Here is a 19,297-nt window from a genome sequence, read left to right as displayed (position 1 = left end):
TTCTCCATCTATTTCCCATGGAGTGATGGGACCAGATGCCATGATCTTTGTTTTCTGAATGTTGAGCTCTAAGCCAACCTTTTCACTCTCCTCTTTCACTTTCATCAAGAGGCTTTTTGGTTCCTCTTCACTTGCTGCCATAAGGGTGGTGTCATCTGCATATCTGAGGTTATTGATATTTCTCCCGGCAATCTTGATTCCAGCTTGTGTTTCTTCCAGTCCACTGTTTCTCATGATGTACTCTGCATAGAAGGTAAATAAGCAGGGTGACAATATACAGCCTTGATGTACTCCTTTTCCTATTTGGAACCAGTCTGTTGTTCCATGTCCAGTTCTAACTGTTGCTTCCTGACCTGCATACAGATTTCTCAAGAGGCAGGTCAGGTGGTCTGTATTCCCATCTCTTTCAGAATTTTCCACAGTTTATTGTGATCCACACAGTCAAAGGCTTTGGCATAGTCCAATAAAGCAGAAATAGATGTTTTCTGGAACTCTCTTGCTTTTCCATGATCCAGAGGATGTTGGCAATTTGATCTCTGGTTCCTCTGCCTTTTCTAAAACCAGCTTGAACATCAGGAAGTTCATGGTTCACGTATTGCTGAAACCTAGCCTGGAGAATTTTGAGCATTACTATACCAGCATGTGAGATGAGTATAATTGTGCGGTAGTTTGAGATTCTTTGGCATTGCCTTTCTTTGGGATTGGAATGAAAACTGACCTTTTCCAGTCCTGTGGCCACTGCTGAGTTTTCCAAATTTGCTGGTATATTGAGTGCAACACTTTCACAGCATCATCTTTCAGGATTTGAAATAGCTCAACTAGAATCCCATTACCTCCACTAGCTTTGCTCATAGTGATGCTAAGGCCCACTTGACTTCACCTTCCAAGATGTCTGGTTCTAGATGAGTGATCACACCATCATGATTATCTGGGTCGTGAAGATCCTTTTTGTACAGTCCTTCTGTGTATTCTTGCCATCTCTTCTTAATATCTTCTGCTTCTGTTAGGTCCAGATCATTTCTGTCCTTTATCGAGCCCATCTTTGCATGAAATGTTCCCTTGATATCTCTAATTTTCTTGAAGAGATCTCTAGTCTTTCCCATTCTGTTGTTTTCCTCTATTTCTTTGCACTGATCACTGAAGAAGGCTTTCTTATCTCTTCTTGCTATTCTTTGGAACTCTGCATTCAGATGCTTATATCTTTCCTTTTCTCCTTTGCTTTGTGCTTCTCTTCTTTTCACAGCTACTTGTAAGGCCTTCCCAGACAGCCATTTTGCTTTTTTGCATTTCTTTTCCATGGGGATGGTCTTGATCCCTGTGTCCTATACAATGTCACGAACCTCATTCCATAGTTCATCAGGCACTCTATCTATCAGATCTAGGCCCTTAAATCTATTTCTCACTTCCACTGTATAATCATAAGGGATTTGATTTAGGTCATACCTGAATGGTCTAGCGGTTTTCCCTACTTTCTTCAATTTAAGTCTGAATTTGGTAATAAGGAGTTCATGATCTGAGCCACAGTCAGCTCCTGGTCTTGTTTTTGTTGACTGTATAGAGCTTCTCCATCTTTGGCTGCAAAGAATATAATCAATCTGATTTTGGTGTTGACCATCTGGTGACGTCCATGTGTAGAGTCTTCTCTTGTGTTGTTGGAAGAGGGTGTTTGCTATGACCAGTGCATTTTCTTGGCAGAACTCTATTAGTCTTTGCCCTGCTTCATTCCGCATTCCAAGGCCAAATTTGCCTATTACTCCAAGTGTTTCTTGACTTCCTACTTTTGCATTCCAGTCCCTTATAATGAAAAGGACATCTTTTTTGGGTGTTAGTTCTAAAAGGTCTTGTAGGTCTTCGTAGAACCGTTCAACTTCAGCTTCAGCGTTACTGGTTGGGCATAGACTTGGATTACTGTGATATTGAATGGTTTGCCTTGGAAACGAATAGAGATCATTCTCTCGTTTTTGAGACTGCATCCAAGTACTGCATTTAGGACTCTTTTGTTGACCATGATGGCTACTCCATTTCTTCTGAGGGATTCCTGCCCGCAGTAGTAGATATAATGGTCATCTGAGTTAAATTCACCCATTCCAGTCCATTTTAGTTTGCTGATTCCTAGAATGTTGATGTTCACTCTTGCCATCTCTTGTTTGACCACTTCCAATTTGCCTTGATTCATAGACCTGACATTCCAGGTTCCAATGCAATATTGCTCTTTACAGCATCAGACCTTGTTTCTCTCACCAGTCACATCCACAGCTGGATATTGTTTTTGCTTTGGCTCCATCCCTTCATTCTTTCTGGATTTATTTCTCCACTGACCTCCAGTGGCATATTGGGCACCTACTGACCTGGGGAGTTCCTCTTTCATTATCCTATCATTTTGCCTTTTCATACTGCTCATGGGGTTTTCAAGGCAAGAATACTGAAGTGGTTTGCCATTCCCTTCTCCAGTGGACCACATTCTGTCAGACCTCTCCACCATGACCCGCCCATCTTGGGTTGCTCCCTGGGCATGGCTTAGTTTCATTGAGTTCGACGAGGCTGTGGTCCTAGTGTGATTAGATTGACTAGATTTCTGTGAGTATGGTTTCAGTGTGTCTGCCTTCTGATGCCCTCTTGCAACACCTACCATTTTACTTGGGTTTCTCTTACCTTGGACGTGGGGTATCTCTTCACAGCTGCTCCAGCAAAGCACAGCTGCTGCTCCTTACCTTGGATGAGGGGTATCTCCTCCTGCTGCCCTTTCTGACCTTCAATGTGGGATGGCTCCTCTAGGCCCTCCTGTGGCATAGTCAGTAAAGCAGATGTCTTTTTGGAACTCTCTTGCTTTTTCAATGGATGTTGGCAATTTGATCTCTGGTTCCTCTGCCTTTTCTAAATCCAGATTGAACATCTGGAAGTTCACAGTTCACGTATTGTTGAAGCCTGGCTTGGAGAATTTTGAGCATTACTTTATTAGCGTGTGAGATGAGTGCAATTATGCGGTAGTTTGAGTATTCTTTGGCATTGCTTTTCTTTGGGATTGGAATGAAAACTGACCTTTTCCAGTCCTGTGGCCACTGCTGAGTTTTCCAAGTTTGTTGTCATATTGAGTGCAGCACTTTCACAGCATCATCTTTTAGGATTTGAAATAGCTCCACTGGAATTCCATCACCTCCTCCAGCTTTGTTCATAGTGATGCTTCCTAAGGCCCACTTGACTTCACATTCCAGGAGATCTGGCTCTAGGTGAGTGATCACACTATCGTGATTATCTCGGTTTAGAAGAACTCTTTGTGTATAGTTCTTCTGTATATTCTTGCCACCTCTTCTTAATATCTTCTGCTTCTGTTAGGTCCCTACAATTTCTGTCCTTTATTGAGCCCATCTTTGCATGAAATATTCCCTTGGTGTCTCTGATTTTCTTGAAGAGATCTCTAGTCTTTCCCATTCTGTTATCTATTTCTTTATTTCTTTGCACTGAGCACTGAGGAAGGCTTTCTCATTTTTCCTTGCTATTCTTTGGAACTCTGCATTCAAATGGGTATATCTTTCCTTTTGTCCTTTGCTATTTACTTCTCTTCATTTCACAGCTATTTGTAAGGCCTCCTCAGACAGCCATTTTGCTTTTTTGCATTTCTTTTTCTTGGGGATGGTCTTGATCCCTGTCTCCAGTACAATGTCACAAACCTCTGTCCATAGTTCATTAGGCACTCTGTCTATCAGATTGAGTTCCATAAATCTATTTCCCACTTCAACTGTATAATTGTTAGGGATTTGATTTAGCTCATATCTGAATGGTCTAGTAGTTTTCCCTACTTTCTTCAATTTAATTCTGAATTTGGCAACAAGGAGTTCATGATCTGAGCCGCAGTCAGCTCCTGGTCTTGTTTTTGCTAACTGTATAGAGCTTCTCCATCTTTGGCTGCAAAGAATGTAATTAATCTAATTTCAGTATTAACCACTTGGTGATGTCCATGTGTAGAGTCTTCTCTGGTGTTGTTGGAAGAGGGTATTTGCTATGACCAGTGCATTCTCTTGGCCAAACTCTATTAGCTTTTGCCCTGCTTCATTATGTACTCCAAGGCCAAATTTGCCTATTATTCCAAGTGTTTCTTGACTTCCTACTTTAGCATTACAGTCCCCTATAATGAAAAAGGTATCTTTTGGGGGTGTTAGTTTTAGGTCTTGTAGGTCTTCATAGAACCATTCAACTTCAGCTTCTTCAGAATTACTGGTCGGGGCATACACTTGGATTACCATGATATTGAATGGTTTGCCTTAGAAATGAACAGAGATCATTCCGTTGTTTTTGAGATTGCATCCAAGTACTGCTTTTCTGACTCTTTTGCTGACCATCATGGCTACTCCATTTCTTCTAAGGGATTCTTGCCTACATTAGTAGATATAATGGTCATCTGAATTAAATTCACCTATTTCAGTCCATTTTAGTTCTCTGATTCCTAACATGTTGACATTCACTCTTGCCATCTCCTGTTTGACCACTTGTAATTTGCCCTGATTCATGGACCTGACATTCCACGTTCCTATGCAATGTTGCTCTTTACATCATCAGACCTTGCTTCCATCACCAGTCACATCCACAACTGGGCATTGTTTTTGCTTTGGCTCCATCTCTTCATTCTTTCTGGAGTTATTTCTCTCCTGATATCCAGTAGTATATTGGGCACATACCGACCTGGGAAGTTCATTTTCCAGTATCTTATCTTTTTGCCTTTTCATACTGTTCACGGGGTTCTCAAGGCAAGAATACTGAACTGGTTTGCCATTCCCTTCCCTGGTGGATCACATTTTGAAGATAAAGTTACTGAGGAATAAAGAAATTAATCATCTATTTTTGCACTGAACCAATGCTAGACATGTATCAGGTGTCTGATAAGTATTTATTTACTTAATTTCCTTGTAGGTTTCTTAATGTTTTTTTAGCAGAACCTGTTTACTATGGTTGATTTTATTCATCAGGAAAAAACTTGGCAACTTATTTAGAGGAAGAACATTTGCAACTGTGTTGTTACCTTTTCATACATTTGCCCTTGACATTTTGATTTCTATAAGACTTTGAGAATTTGTCATTATGAATATTTCAAATAACATTTTAAGAACCATCATAGAAGCATAAATGTGTTAAATGAGATTTTAAATTTTGGAAATCAGTCTGACAAATGAATATGGGCGATTTTTAATAAATCATTTGTATTTGGCTTCGGCAAGCATTATTTTGGACATTTTCATTCTCCCAGGATTTGGTTGCTTAATTATATTTGCCTCAGGACAGTACTGTAACTGCTCACATTTTCTGAACAAACGCCAGCTGATAATGGGAGGGAGGCACTGATGAGCAGGTCTGTAAATGTCAGTAGGTCAGGCTGGGGTTAATGATGTGATCTGAGTCTTCCACACAATGGAAAATCCATGCAGAACAGTCCTTCCAGAGGTTCATATGCCTGTGATAAAATGCATGAATACAGACAGGATGCCAAGCATAGAAATAGGTGGTAGAAAAGACTTTAGCAGCAGAGAACACAGGGGAGATAGCACACAGTAGCCATTAGAGGCAATTGATCAGGGAAACAAATAGAGGATGATAGTAAATTTTTATTTTCCTCTATGGACTATTTTGCATTGGTACTTTGTACTCTAAACAATTGTCCACAAAAGCAGACATCACATTTTAATGTTCTGGTCAGTTACAGAGAACAATAGCAGGAAAGAAATAGTATTCCCAAGTATATGATGATTTCAATGTGTGTTTAGTTGCTGCATTTAAAAGTTAAAGGACCAGGCTCATGAAATGAATTATGATTGGATTATATGTTTTCTTAAATGCCAAAGTGATGCGATGGCTCCTCGCTATTTCACTTTCATCATGCCTCAGATTGATAACTGAAATCTGGGTGGCACCATAATCTCATCAGTCGTGCTTCCTTAATAAAGGAAGCTGTGACCCTCAGTAATTCGCCCATTCAGGGAACACGCATTGAATGGTAACCATGGGCAGGTAAACAGTCTAGCGAGAGAGAGACATACTAAAACACAATTACAGATCACCCCATAATTACAATTACATTAAATGCCATGAAGAAAAGTTATATTGTTTCTCATGACACTGTATAGAAGGACCTATTTTACAGGTTTGTATGTTGGGAGAGGAAGGACAGCTAACAGGAAGTGTCCCTCCATGAGTTGCACATAAGGAGACCTGAAGAATAAATAGAAATTGGCCAGGTGAAGGTAGTGGTGGAGTCAGAATTTATATGACTGACCCTATTATACTCTTTATGTTTAAAGGGATTCATAGTTTCCATGTTAGGTACAAACGAAACTTGGCTAGTTGACTGTCTCTGGTGTGGCTGATTAGAGGGAATGGAATGGAAATTGGAAACATCATGAAATAACAATAGGGTACTAGACTGGTGTGTTTTCTTCTAAAACACTTCTCTCCACCCTGCAAAGCAGAGGTGTCTGGTAGAATTATACAGGTGTCTGTGAATAGATTGCCTTCTTTTAGGCTTTGAAGGTGTCAGAGGATGGAAGGAAGAGCCAGTGGATTCCGCAGAGGTAGAACACAGCACCCAGAGGCTGTTAGATCGCTGTCCTCAGGGAAGTGCATCATTAGGAGCTAACGGGGAGCTCTCTCTGGACAGGAAAACGTGTAAAATGCCTTCTAAGGTTGCCAGATATACAAAACTCAGATAGCAATATAAAAAAGAAATCCATCTCCAAAGACGTTCAAGGAGAATTCAGTGCAGTTCTAGAGCAAGGATTTTATATATAGACAAACCTATTTATCACAATCATGTTGCTGATGATTTCAAATATTCATTTTTGTTGGTGTATGAGGGAGAGGAGACAACTTTTTCTGTTTAATGATGATTTTGTAAATCGCCTCCTAGTAAGTCTGACATTAAAAGTAAAAATGAGTTAAAAATCCCGTATTAAAAAAAAAAAAAAGCTGTGTGGGAGGCAGTGCTCAGCCTGGGAGATTTGAGAAGAAAGCTTTCATGATGTTCACAGCCCCCATGATCACATGGTATAAATTCTCAGGGAGGGGGTTATTTGGCAATAGCAACATTTATAATCACATTTTCTGCAGAGCAGATGATTCTATGTTCAAGTTTTTAATTCATATGAGATTTAAGGAATTGCTCTTTAATTATGAAAACGTTGAAACTTGTTTCTATAGTATCCTTTCTGAAAACAGATTCCTACCAGAACGATTTAACCCAGTGATTAGAAAAATGACAGGAAAGTACAGGCTCCTTACCCACTTAGCCAGGAACCTGTGTGTGTTTAGGTGTGAACTGCAGTGAGGAATATGCATTAAATTATTGTTTTCATGAAACCAGTTGGATGAAACGAGCAGATCCCAAAAGTATAGTTCTCATGTAAGGGTCCAGGCTATATTGAGAGTTCATTCTCAAGTACAGATTTCCCCACCTGAAACTGAAATAACCAAGCATAATAGTTCCTCTGGGACTCTTGATTGGGCTTCCCAGGTGGCTCAGATAGTAATTAATCTTCCCACAATGAGGGAGACCCAGGTTCAGTCCTTAGGTCAGGAAGATCCTCTGGAGAAGGGAATGGCTACCCTCTCCAGTATCCTTGACTGGAGAATTCCACGGACAGAGGCACCTGGTGGGCTACTGTCCACGGATTGCAAAGAGTCAGACATGACTGAGTCACTAACACTTCTACAACTCTTAATTATTAGTGTGACAATTAAGCTTTAATGCTAAATTGACCTCTCAGAGCCAGTAACATCACTTTACCAGGGAGTCCAGACTATTTGAGTATTCTGCTATATTACAGCTTGATGCTGAGGAGATACGAAAAGTTTCATAGCAAAGGAAAGTTTGCTAATAGTTAATATTAATTACACCCTATCTATGTGCTGGGCAATATTCTAAATATTTCCATGTTTTATCTCATTAATTCCTAAAAACTCTGCAAAATAGATATTATTCTTATTTTCATTTTATACATCAGAGAAAGGGAAATTATGAAAACCAGCCAGTCACACATCTCATAATTGTGATCAAGCTGGCAATCTGACTTCTCTACAAATTCTTACATCAGAATTAAAATATATTTTATTGATTTATTTTCAAAACATATTCAATAAAAAATTTATCCTACTTATTCCCTAGTCAAGTGTTTTAGTTTGCTTAGTGATACACAATTTAGTGACAGTAAAAACTAAACATTATTAGTAAATACTTGTTCTTTTTGCTTTCTTTGAAATTGTCAGTTTGTAAATAAATAATAACTTTTTTTCTATTTTCTCAAATCTCAATGTAAGAAAATCAAGAGTAAATGTTCAAGAAATTTCCTTATAGGTATAGAGTATGCGGCACACCTTAAATGTATTTAGCCATGGACCCCTCCCTCTTTGGGAGAACATTTTGTGCAGCAAGTGTTTGATGAGACATCCTTTGATAAATGCATATTTTACCACCTTTTCACTTCTCAGATGACTAAAATCTGTATTTTTGTCTTTAAGACTTCCATAATTTCAAATCCAAAGGCCTCTTATCTCATGACTTCCCAATAAGTGACTTTACAGATAATTTCTGCCTCATGAGAAATTCTCATTTCCGGATTTCCAGTTCACCATTTCCTTTCAATTTTCTTTCTTCTCTGTCTTCTCAGTTTTCTTTATTAGCTTGTCTTGGTACAATTATTCAGTATTAGTGCTTCCCAAGGTTCCATCATTAAATGTCTTGTGTCTCAGTGATGTATTTCCAGTTGCTTCATTTAGACTTTCACACTCACCCTTACCTTACAAATCTTCCTTTCTTTTTAAAACTTGAGGTATAATTGACCTACACCATGTGTTAGTTCCAAGTACACAGCATAGTGATTTGGCATTTCTATATATTACAACATGATCACCACAATGAGAGTAGTTACCATCTGTTACCATACACAGTTATTACAATATAATTGACTATATTCCCATGCTTTATATGTCATCCCTGTTAATCTCTCTCACCTATTTCTTTACTCCCCATACCTCCTCCCCTCTAGCAACCATGTACAGTATTTGTCCTGTCTATGACTGTTTTGTTCTCTTTGCTCATTTTTTTGGTTTTTTATATTCCACATATATAAGTGCTATCACATGATATTTTTCTTTCTCTGTGTGACTTTTTTCACTTTGCATAACATCGTGTAGATTCATCCATGTTATCACAAATGGCGAGATTTCATTTTTTTTTATAACTGAGTGACATTATATAATATATATATTATATATACACACACATACATACATATCACATATTCTTTGTCCATTCATCTACTGATGGATGCTTAGGTTGTTTCCATATCTTGGCTCTTGTAAACAGTGCTGCAATGAACATAAGTTGAGTGAATTTGTGCTTGCTAAGTCACTTCAGTCACGTCTGCCTTTTTCTGACGCTATGGACTGTAGCTTGCCAGGCTCGTCTGTCCCTGGGGATTCTCTAGGCAAGAATATTGGAGTGGGTTGCCCTGCCCTCCTCCAGGGGATCTTCCTGACCCAGGGACTGAACCTACATCTCTTATGTCTTCTGCATTGACAAGTAGGTTCTTTACCACTATCGCCACATGGGAAGCCCATATAGGTGCATATATTTTTTCAAAATAGTGTTTTGTATTCTTCCAGAAAATCACAGAATTGAGGTTGCTGGATTATATTATAATTTTACTGCTAATTTTTGAGGAACCTTTATACTGTTGTCAGTAGTGATTGCACCAATTGACATTTCCACCAATAGCACACAAAGGTTCCCTTTTTTCCACATCTTTGCCAACATTTGTTGTTTGTTGTCTTTTTGATAATATCCATTCTGACAGGTGTGAGGTGGTAGCTTATTGTGGTTTTGATTTGCATTTCTCTGAGGATTAGGGATGTTTAAACATCTTTTCATGGATCTATTGGCCATCTGTATTTCTTCTTTGGAAAAATGTTCATTCAGGTCTTCTGCCCATTTTTCAATCTGGTTGCCTTTTTTTTTTTTTTGATGTTGAGTTGTTTGAGTTCTTTTGTGTATTTTGAATATTAACCCCTTATCAGATATTTCATCTGCAAATCCCTTCCACCATTCATAGCCTGCCTTTTTGTCATGTTGATAGCTTCCTTCATTGTGCAAAAGCTTTTTGGTTTGATGTATGTCCACTTGTTTTTTTCTATTTTTGTTTTCCTTGTCTGAGGAGCTCTATCCAAAAAAAACTATTGCCAAGGTCAATGTGAAGGAGCCTACTGATACGTTTTTTACCTAAGAGTTTTATGATTTCAAGTCTTATATTTAGGTATAATCTATTTTGAGTATATTTTTGTATGTAGTATGAGAAAGTTCTCCATTTGATTCTTTTACCTGTGAAAGTGAAAGTGAAGTTGTTTAGTTGTGTCTGACTCTTTGCGACCCCATGGATTGTAGCCCACCAGGCTCCTCCGTCCATGGGATTCTCCAGGCAAGAATACTGGAATGGGTTGCCATTTCCTTCTCCAGGGGATCTTCCCGACCCAGGGATCAAATCCAGGTCTCCCGCATTGCAGGAAGACGCTTTTAACCTCTGAGCCACCAGGGTATATTTTTGTATGTAGTATGAGAAAGTCCTCCATTTGGTTCTTTTACCTGTAGCTTTCCAATTTTCCCAGTATGCAAGTCTGAGCCTTTACCTTCCCAATATGATGGCTTTCTATGACTTCCATGGCAGAAGAGAGAGGTTAGAAACTGCTTCATACCATCCTGGCACAGGTCTTTGCTGTTCATATTTCACTGGCCACAACTAATCACAGGGTTCTGTCTAATGAGAGTGGAATTGGGAATATTAGTCTTCCATGTACCCAGGAAAGAAAGGGGAGCTTCCATGAACAGTTTAGAACTGGAATTATGTCACAATCATCTTTATATCCCTAGGACTTGGCACAGAGTTTGGCAATAAACATCCAATAAATGTTTCATAAAGTGAATCTATTCTAGCTAAAACTTGACTCATTTTACAGATGGAAAAGCAGAGTTCCCCAGAGGAAAGTAACTTTCTCCAAATTACCCAAGCAGATATTGATAGAACTAGAACAAAAATATAAGCCTATTGTTCTTTTTACTGCCCTTGCTACTCATGGCAGAATTTGTCCTGGAAGAAGCATATGATTTTGTGTGGTTGAGCGTTATCTCCATTAAGACTGTGAGTTTTTTTGTTTTATTGCTTGCTTTAATGTTTGCTTACACATTTACCAGGTATATGGCATGAACTATATCATAAAATTGATTCAAATACAACAGAAAAAACTAAGTATAGATTGTCAGCTGATTTCTAGGAAACATCAATAACTATTTCTGGTTCTAAATAGTTCACATGTGTTTAACTGGTATTGTCTCCTTTGTTAAATGGCTTTTATTTGCCTAGCAAATATTTTATTAACAAAAAAAAGAAGGCTGAACAGAGAACCACAGTATTACCCATTGTCACCTGTTCTACTTTCACTCCTTACTGTATTTCTAGGATCATAATTCTATGTATTTGCCCAGCCATTTGGGACCTTTTTTTCCATTTTATCCTTAATAACTTTTAAATCAGTAGGTAGGGATTCTTTCAGTACTATTTTATCTAAGAAAATATTATGACTACTCTAATATTTCTTTTGGGCAGTCTTATTTCAAAACTGGCAGTCTCGTTTACTTTCTGCTTCAGAATTCTACTCAAAACTCCATTGAGATTCTCTCTTAAGCTCTACTTCTACATGTGAAATTACATCTGAATATACATAAACAACTCTTAAGTGCAATGCTTCTAAAATGAACTCATGATCTTTTTGCCTGTCTCAATACTCCTCAAACAAATAAACATACAGTGGCAGAGACTGCTGGCTGACTTCTGCTCAATGTGTGACTGCCTTCTAGTCAATGTCAGAGCCCTTCAAGCTGTGGGTATCCCTTCTAAGTCTGGTGCATACCATCTTCCTGGCTCACAACAAATAAATCAGCAAACAAAGAAACAACAAGAATAACAACAACAGATTTAAATAAAACTTCTAAGCTTTTTCTTGACTGGAGATGACTATGCCAAACTTGGAAGCCATATTGTTGAAAATGGGAGTTATTATCAGTCTGAGTTCTAAATAAATATAGAGAAAGACACCTATCACCTTCCTGGATTGTTTAAAAACCTCAATTTGTTCATCTGTGAAAAGGGAAAAATAACTACTTTGAGAACTAGATGAAATAATGTAAACAAAGTATTTATATATATGTCTATGGAAGCATTGGAGAAGGAAATGGCAACCCACTCCAGTGTTCTTGCCTGGAGAATCCCAGGGACGGCGGAGCCTGGTGGGCTGCCGTCTATGGGGTCGCACAGAGCCGGACATGGCTGAAGCGACTTAGCAGCAGCAGCAGCAGAGAAGCTACCTGGTAAATTTTAGTTTGTTTCTTCCTTCCATTCTCCTTTGTGCTTAGTCATTCAGTCATATCCTACTCTTTCTGACCCCATGGACCCTAGCAGGCTCCTCTGTTCACGGGATTCTCCACTCAGTACTACAGTGAGTAGCCATTCCCTTCTCCAGCGGATCTTTCTGACTCAGGGATTGAACTGTGTCTGTTGCATTGCAGGAGGATTCTTTACTGTCTGAGCCAGAAGGGAAGCCCAACCTATTTTCCCTTAGATGTGAGAGAAACAATCTCTTTTCTTGCTTTTTAAGCCTTTGATTCCACTACCACCTTTTTCTCCATTCTCTACCTGGCAGAGAAACAGTGCTTATGAGACTGAAACTTTGTTAATTTCCTATTGCCAAATCTACACATGAATGTGGCTCCAAAACCCACTTCTCTCCTTTTTTCCTGCTCCAGTCATAGTCTTGCTATGGAGTATTACCCAGTATTTACTGATTAGTGTGTGCCAGGCAATATGTGAAGCTTTGCATGAATTATATCATTAGAGCTCATGAAATATCTGTATTGCAGGTGAAAAAATTAAGGGCAGAAAATTAAGCAGTTGGTTCAAAAAGCAAGCATGGTATCTTTAAAAACTCTCTCACTGTTTTCACTTTCTCTCTGCCTTTAAGCATCCTTATATCCCCACAGTTTTTAAAAAAGTCATTCCCTGAAACTATTGTTCCCTCTTTCATTACCTTTGTTCAGTTTAGTCAGTTCAATCACTTAGTCGTGTCCAACTCTTTGTGACCCCATGAATCACAGCACGCCAGGCCTCCCTGTCCATCACCAACTCCCGGAGTTCACTCAAACTCATGTCCATCGAGTCGGTGATGCCATCCAATCATCTCATCCTCTGTTGTCCCCTTCTCCTCCTGCCTTCAATCTTTCCCAGCATCAGAGTCTTTTCCAATGAGTCAACTCTTCGCATGAGGTGGCCAAAGTACTGGAGTTTCAGCTTTAGCATCAGTCCTTCCGATGAACACCCAGGACTGATCTCCTTTAGAATAGATTGGTTGGATCTCCTTGCAGTCCAAGGAACTCTCAAGAGTCATTTCATTTCCAACACCACAATTCAAAAGCATCAATTCTTCGGCGCTCAGCTTTCTTTACAGTCCAACTCTCACACCCATACATGACCACAGGAAAAACCATAGCCTTGACTAGATGGACCTTTGTTGGCAAAGTAATGTCTCTGCTTTTGAATATGCTATCTAGGTTGGTCATAACTTTTCTTCCAAGGAGTAAGCGTCTTTTAATTTCATGGCTGCAATCACCATCTGCAGTGATTTTGGAGCCCCCCCCCCCCAAATAAAGTCTGACACTGTTTCCATTGTTTCCCCATCTATTTCCCAGGAAGTGATGGGACCGGATGCCATGATTTTCGTTTTCTGAATGTTGAGATTTAGGCCAACTTTTCCACTCTCCTCTTTCGCTTTCATCAAGAGGCTTTTTGGTTCCTCTTCACTTTCTGCCATAAGGGTGGTGTCATCTGCATATCTGAGCTTAATGATATTTCTCCCGGAAATCTTGATTCCAGCTTGTGTGTCTTCCAGTCCAGCGTTTCTCATGATGTACTCTGCATAGAAGTTAAATAAGCAGGGTGACAAAATACAGCCTTGACGTACTCCTTTTCCTATTGGGAACCAGTCTGTTGTTCCATGTCCAGTTCTCACTGTTGCTTCCTGACTTGCATACAGATTTCTCAAGAGGCAGGTCAGGTGGTCTGGTATTCCCATCTCTTTCAGAATTTTCCACAGTTTATTGTGATCAACATAGTCAAAGGTTTGGCATAGTTAATAAAGCAGAAATAGATGTTTTTCTGGAACTCTCTTGCTTTTTCCATGATCCGGTGGATGTTGGCAATTTGATCTCTGGTTCCTCTGCCTTTTCTAAAACCAGCTTGAACATCTGGAAGTTCACGGTTCACGTACGGCTGAGGCCTGGCTTGGAGAATTTTGAGCATTACTTTACTAGTGTGTGAGATGAGTATAATTGTGCGGTAGTTTGAGCATTCTTTGGCATTGCCTTTCTTCGGGATTGGAATGAAAATTGACCTTTTCCAGTCCTGTGGCCACTGCTGAGTTTTCCAAACTTGCTGGCATATTGAGTGCAGCACTTTCACAGCATCATCTTTCAGGATTTTAAATAGCTCCACTGGAATTCCATCACCTCCACTAGCTTTGTTCGTAGTGATGCTTTCTAAGGTCCACTTGACTTCACATTCCAGGATGTCTGGCTCTAGGTGAGTGATCATACCATCATGATTATCTTGGTCATGAAAATCTTTTTTGTACAGTTCTTCTGTATATTCTTGCCACCTCTTCTTAATATCTTCTGCTTCTGTTAGGTCCAGACCATTTCTATCCTTTATTGAGCCCATCTTTGCATGAAATGTTCCCTTGGTATCTCTAATTTTCTTGAAGAGATTTCTAGTCTTTCCCATTCTGTTGTTTTCCTCTATTTCTTTGCATTGATCACTGAGGAAGGCTTTCTTATCTCTCCTTGCTATTCTTTGGAACTCTGCACTCAGATGCTTATATCTTTCCTTTTCTCCTTTGCTTTTCACTTCTCTTATTTCACAGCTATTTCTAAGGCTTTCCCAGACAGCCATTTTGCCTTTTTTTTGCATTTCTTTTCCATGGGGATGGTCTTGATCCCTGTCTCCTGTACAGTGTCATGAAACTTCATCCATAGTTCATCAGGCACTCTATCTATCAGATCTAGACCTTTAAATCTATTTCTCACTTCCACTGTATAATCATAAGGGATTTGATTTAGGTCATACCTGAACGGTCTAGTGGTTTTCCCTACTTTATTTAATTTAAGTCTGAATTTGGCAATAAGGAGTTCATGATCTGAGTCACAGTCAGCTCCTGGTCTTGTTTTTGCTGACTGTATAAAGCTTCTCCATCTTTGGCTGCAAAGAATATAATCAATCTGATTTCGGTGTTGACCATCTGGTGATGTCCATGTGTAGAGTCTTCTCTTGTCTTACCTTTGTTAGCTGTGTCTATTTCCTCACTTTTACCCTTTAAGAAGCCTGTCTTCACCACTCAAATGATTTGCCTCCTATTTTCTAGTAACACACCCAAGGGAAACTGCCCACCTTGTATATCACTCAATCTTTGTTAAATGTTTAGTTCGCTGACTACTCTCTACATGCTCTCCTTTCTTTAACGCCTTTTCCACTCCATACTACTTGTCTAGCCACTCTTTCTCAGCCTAACTTTGGGGGTTTATTTTCCTCTGACTGTTTTTTAAATATTGGGGTTTCTTAGGGTTCTTACCCTTGAAACTATTTGTTACTCTAAATATTCTGCTGTTAATATCATTCACTCCTGTGGTTTCAGTTACAAAATATATGCCACATTTTCCTTCTTTTATCTAGAATACTCATTGTTTTTGATTTCTATAACCATTTAATCAATTTCTGGGATTCCTGGGAGGCTCAGTGGTAAAGAATCTGCCTGCCAAAGTAGGAGATTCAGGAGACACAGGTCCAGTCCCTCCATTGGGAAGATCCCCTGGAGGAGGAAATGGCACCCTACTCCACTATTCTTGCCTGGGTAATCCCAAGGGTCACAAAGAGTTGGACGTGACTGAGTACACATGCAATCAAGTTCTATGTGACATTCACAATTTAGATGTTGCACAAGCATCTCAAGCTTAACATTACTCAAACTGTAGGTATAGTCTCTCTCTCTATCTTTCCTTCTAGCAGTTCTCCGTCTAAATTTCCCTGTTTCAGCAATTTACCCCTTTGTCCAAGTGGGAAAGGCATGTTATCTTTGGATCTGCTCTTTCAGTCGTCCCCTGCACCTAACAAATTCTAAGTCTTGTTAATTAACAAGAAATTACATTTCCTAAAGATGCTTCAGCTGGATAGGGTTTTATTCATTCATTGTTACCTATGATTCACTATTATCCATTCTTTCTGAGCATTAAATGCTGAAGCCACATCATTTTATATCCTCTATTTTTCTATGAAAAATATTTGTCATAAGGTTTGCAACTATTGGGGGATTTATCTCTCCTAGATTGTGAGAGTTTTGAAAAAAGGAAGTTTGTCTTTGTTAAAGTCAATTGGAAAATTCGTAATTTGAAAATATATTTGCTAAAAGTCTCATTCACTGAAAAGCCATTTGCTAAGTAATGGCTGAAGTTACCAAATTCATCAGTTTACATTCCCAAAGGTTTTAGTAGTTAAAGCAACTTGGCTGTTTAAGTTTGGTTCCCAGTGATGAAATATGATTTCCTACATATTAACTTTTTAATATTGGTTTATTATTTGAGAACCTTTTCAAAAAAATTCTTTAAGTGCTAAAGTTTAGAAAAACAGAAACAGTGAAAAAAATTCTCAAAGGAAAAGCTGTCCTCCAACCTCCCTCTATTTGCCTTATTTTATATGTAATGGGTGGAGAAGAAAATGGCAATCCACTCCAGTATTCTTGCCTGGAGAATCCCATGGACAGAGAAGCCTGGTGGGCTGTGGTCCATGGGATCACAGAGTTGGACATAACTGAAGTGACTTAGCACACCCACATGCATACGTAATGGGATCACTTGTCTACCTTTGAAATATTTTCAGCTATCTTTGAACATAATTTTCTGTTTTAATAAACTTTGAGCATTCTCCTATTTTGTTTCCCATTTCCTCAAATGGCATACCAGCTTTCCTTTTATATCTCTAGCATTTAAAGTTTAAGGTTAAATTAAACTTTAATTAAGATTAAACTTTAAATTTACACTCACAGGCACTGAAATAATTCAGAATTTTAAATTAAATTTTAATTAAATGAAATGTTTTAGCTAAATTTAGAACTGAACTTAAATTTCTCTAAAAGAATCAGAATTAGTTAACGACATCACATTTCCATAAAACTAAAAATGCAACTTCTGTTAAAGAACAATTAGAGTATCTTGTCTTGGTTGGTAGCAATTTGCAAAATAAATGTTGAAAACACACACACACACACACACACAACAGTGAAAAGAAATGACAATGGACCAAATAAAAAGATGTTAAAGAAAGGTAAAAAATAAATTGCTAAAAAATACTATAAATGATAACAGATGGATGCTAAAAGATTGGCTCAATATAAAATGACATTTTTAGTTCAGTTCAGTTACTCAGCTGTGTCTGACCCTCTGTGACTCCATGGACTACAGCATGCCAGGCTTCACTGTACTTCACTATCTCCTGGAGTTTGCTCAAACTCATGTCCATAGAGTTGCTGATGCCATCCAACTATCTTATCTGCTGTCGCCCCCTCCTCCTCCTGCCCTCAGTCTTTCCCAGCATTAGAATCCTTTCCAGTGAGTCAGCTCTTTGCATTAGGTGGCCAAAGTATCAGTCCTTCCAAAGAATAGTCAGGGTTGATTTCCTTTAGAATTGGCTGGTTTGATCTCCTTGCTGTCCAAGGAACTCTCAAGCGTCTTCTCCAACACCACAGTTCGAAAGCGTCAATTCTCTGGTGCTCAGCTTTCTTTATGGTCCAACTCTCACATCTATTCATGACCACTGGAAAAACCATAGCTTTGACTTATACAGACCTTTGTTGGCAAAGTAATGTCTCTGATTATTAATACACTGCCTAGGTTTGTCATAGCTTTTCTTCCAAGGAGCAAGCATCTTTTAATTTCATGGCTGAAGTCACCATACACAGTGATTTTGGAACCTAAGAAAATAAAGTCTGTTACTCTTTCCATTTTAAAGAGGAATAAAAATCAATATAAGTTGAGAATTCCCATATGAAAACTAAGATTTTGCTTAATACATATGAACTATTTCATATTCAGTCATCAAATCAGATATGAGTCTTAAAATCTATTGGATTCTCTTTTGTCAAGTCAATATATTTATTGGGTTGGCCATCAAGTGAGTCAGCCATTTACTGAACTGATTTTTTGTGACTTTGTCTGCTTGTCTGCCACCAGAAAACCTACCTTATACTCTCAACCTTTCTCAATTTCTATGACTTTATTGTGTTCATTGAAACCTGTCTTCCTCCTGCCATCCCTCTTAAAGGATGTCTGCTAACTCTTTTATAATTAAGATACTTTAAGCTTTTCTGGTCAGAGGTTGGTTTGTTCCCTCTTTTTCAGGTTCACCTTCTTTTCCCTGGCCAAGACTTATTCTATACTTCTTTTTTCTATATTCTTTCCCTGGCAATTTCATCTTTGCCATAGCTTTAGTCACTATCACTGAGGAAATAATTTACCAGTTCGTGTCTCAAGACATGGCCCAGATCTCAATGGGCATATCCTGTGTGTACATGGCTATCTCAGAAACTCTTCAAACTCAATGTTTCCTAGACCAGAGGTCTAGGTCTCTTCTCCTCCACCACCCTAATGCTCCAAATGTGATCTTCCTTGGAGTTTCATATTTTAGGATATGGCACCAACTTTCCTTCCAATGGCATAAACCAGAAACCAAGGACTAATTCGTGCTACTTCCTCTTCTTCAGTCGTCAAATTCAACTCATCATTGATTCTCCCATGTATTTTTCAAATGTATTTTCATCATTCTTTTCCATTGCCACCGTATTAGTCTAAGCTTCCATCACCTCTTGTTGAAACTACTTTCCTAGTCTATTCACTTTATGGGGTTGTGTGAACTAAGTTTTTACACCTAAAATCTTAGAACAGTGTCTGGAACCTAATAAACATCCATCAAATGCACAGCAACTTACTGGGTTGGCCAAAAAATCTCATTTGTTTTTTGGAAAAACCTGAATGAATTTTTTTGGCCAACCCAGTAATAAAAGTAGCATGCTATTTTGTCTCCCTCTTCTCCTCTTTTCATACGATTTATTTTAAAATACTCAATGTATTTCTAAACCACCAATTGGATTATGTCATTGTCCTCTTTAAGACGCT

Source organism: Ovis aries, chromosome 1 (assembly GCF_016772045.2).
Source record: "Ovis aries strain OAR_USU_Benz2616 breed Rambouillet chromosome 1, ARS-UI_Ramb_v3.0, whole genome shotgun sequence".
NCBI lineage: Eukaryota > Metazoa > Chordata > Mammalia > Artiodactyla > Bovidae > Ovis > Ovis aries.
Note: the sequence above shows the minus strand (reverse complement) of the source record.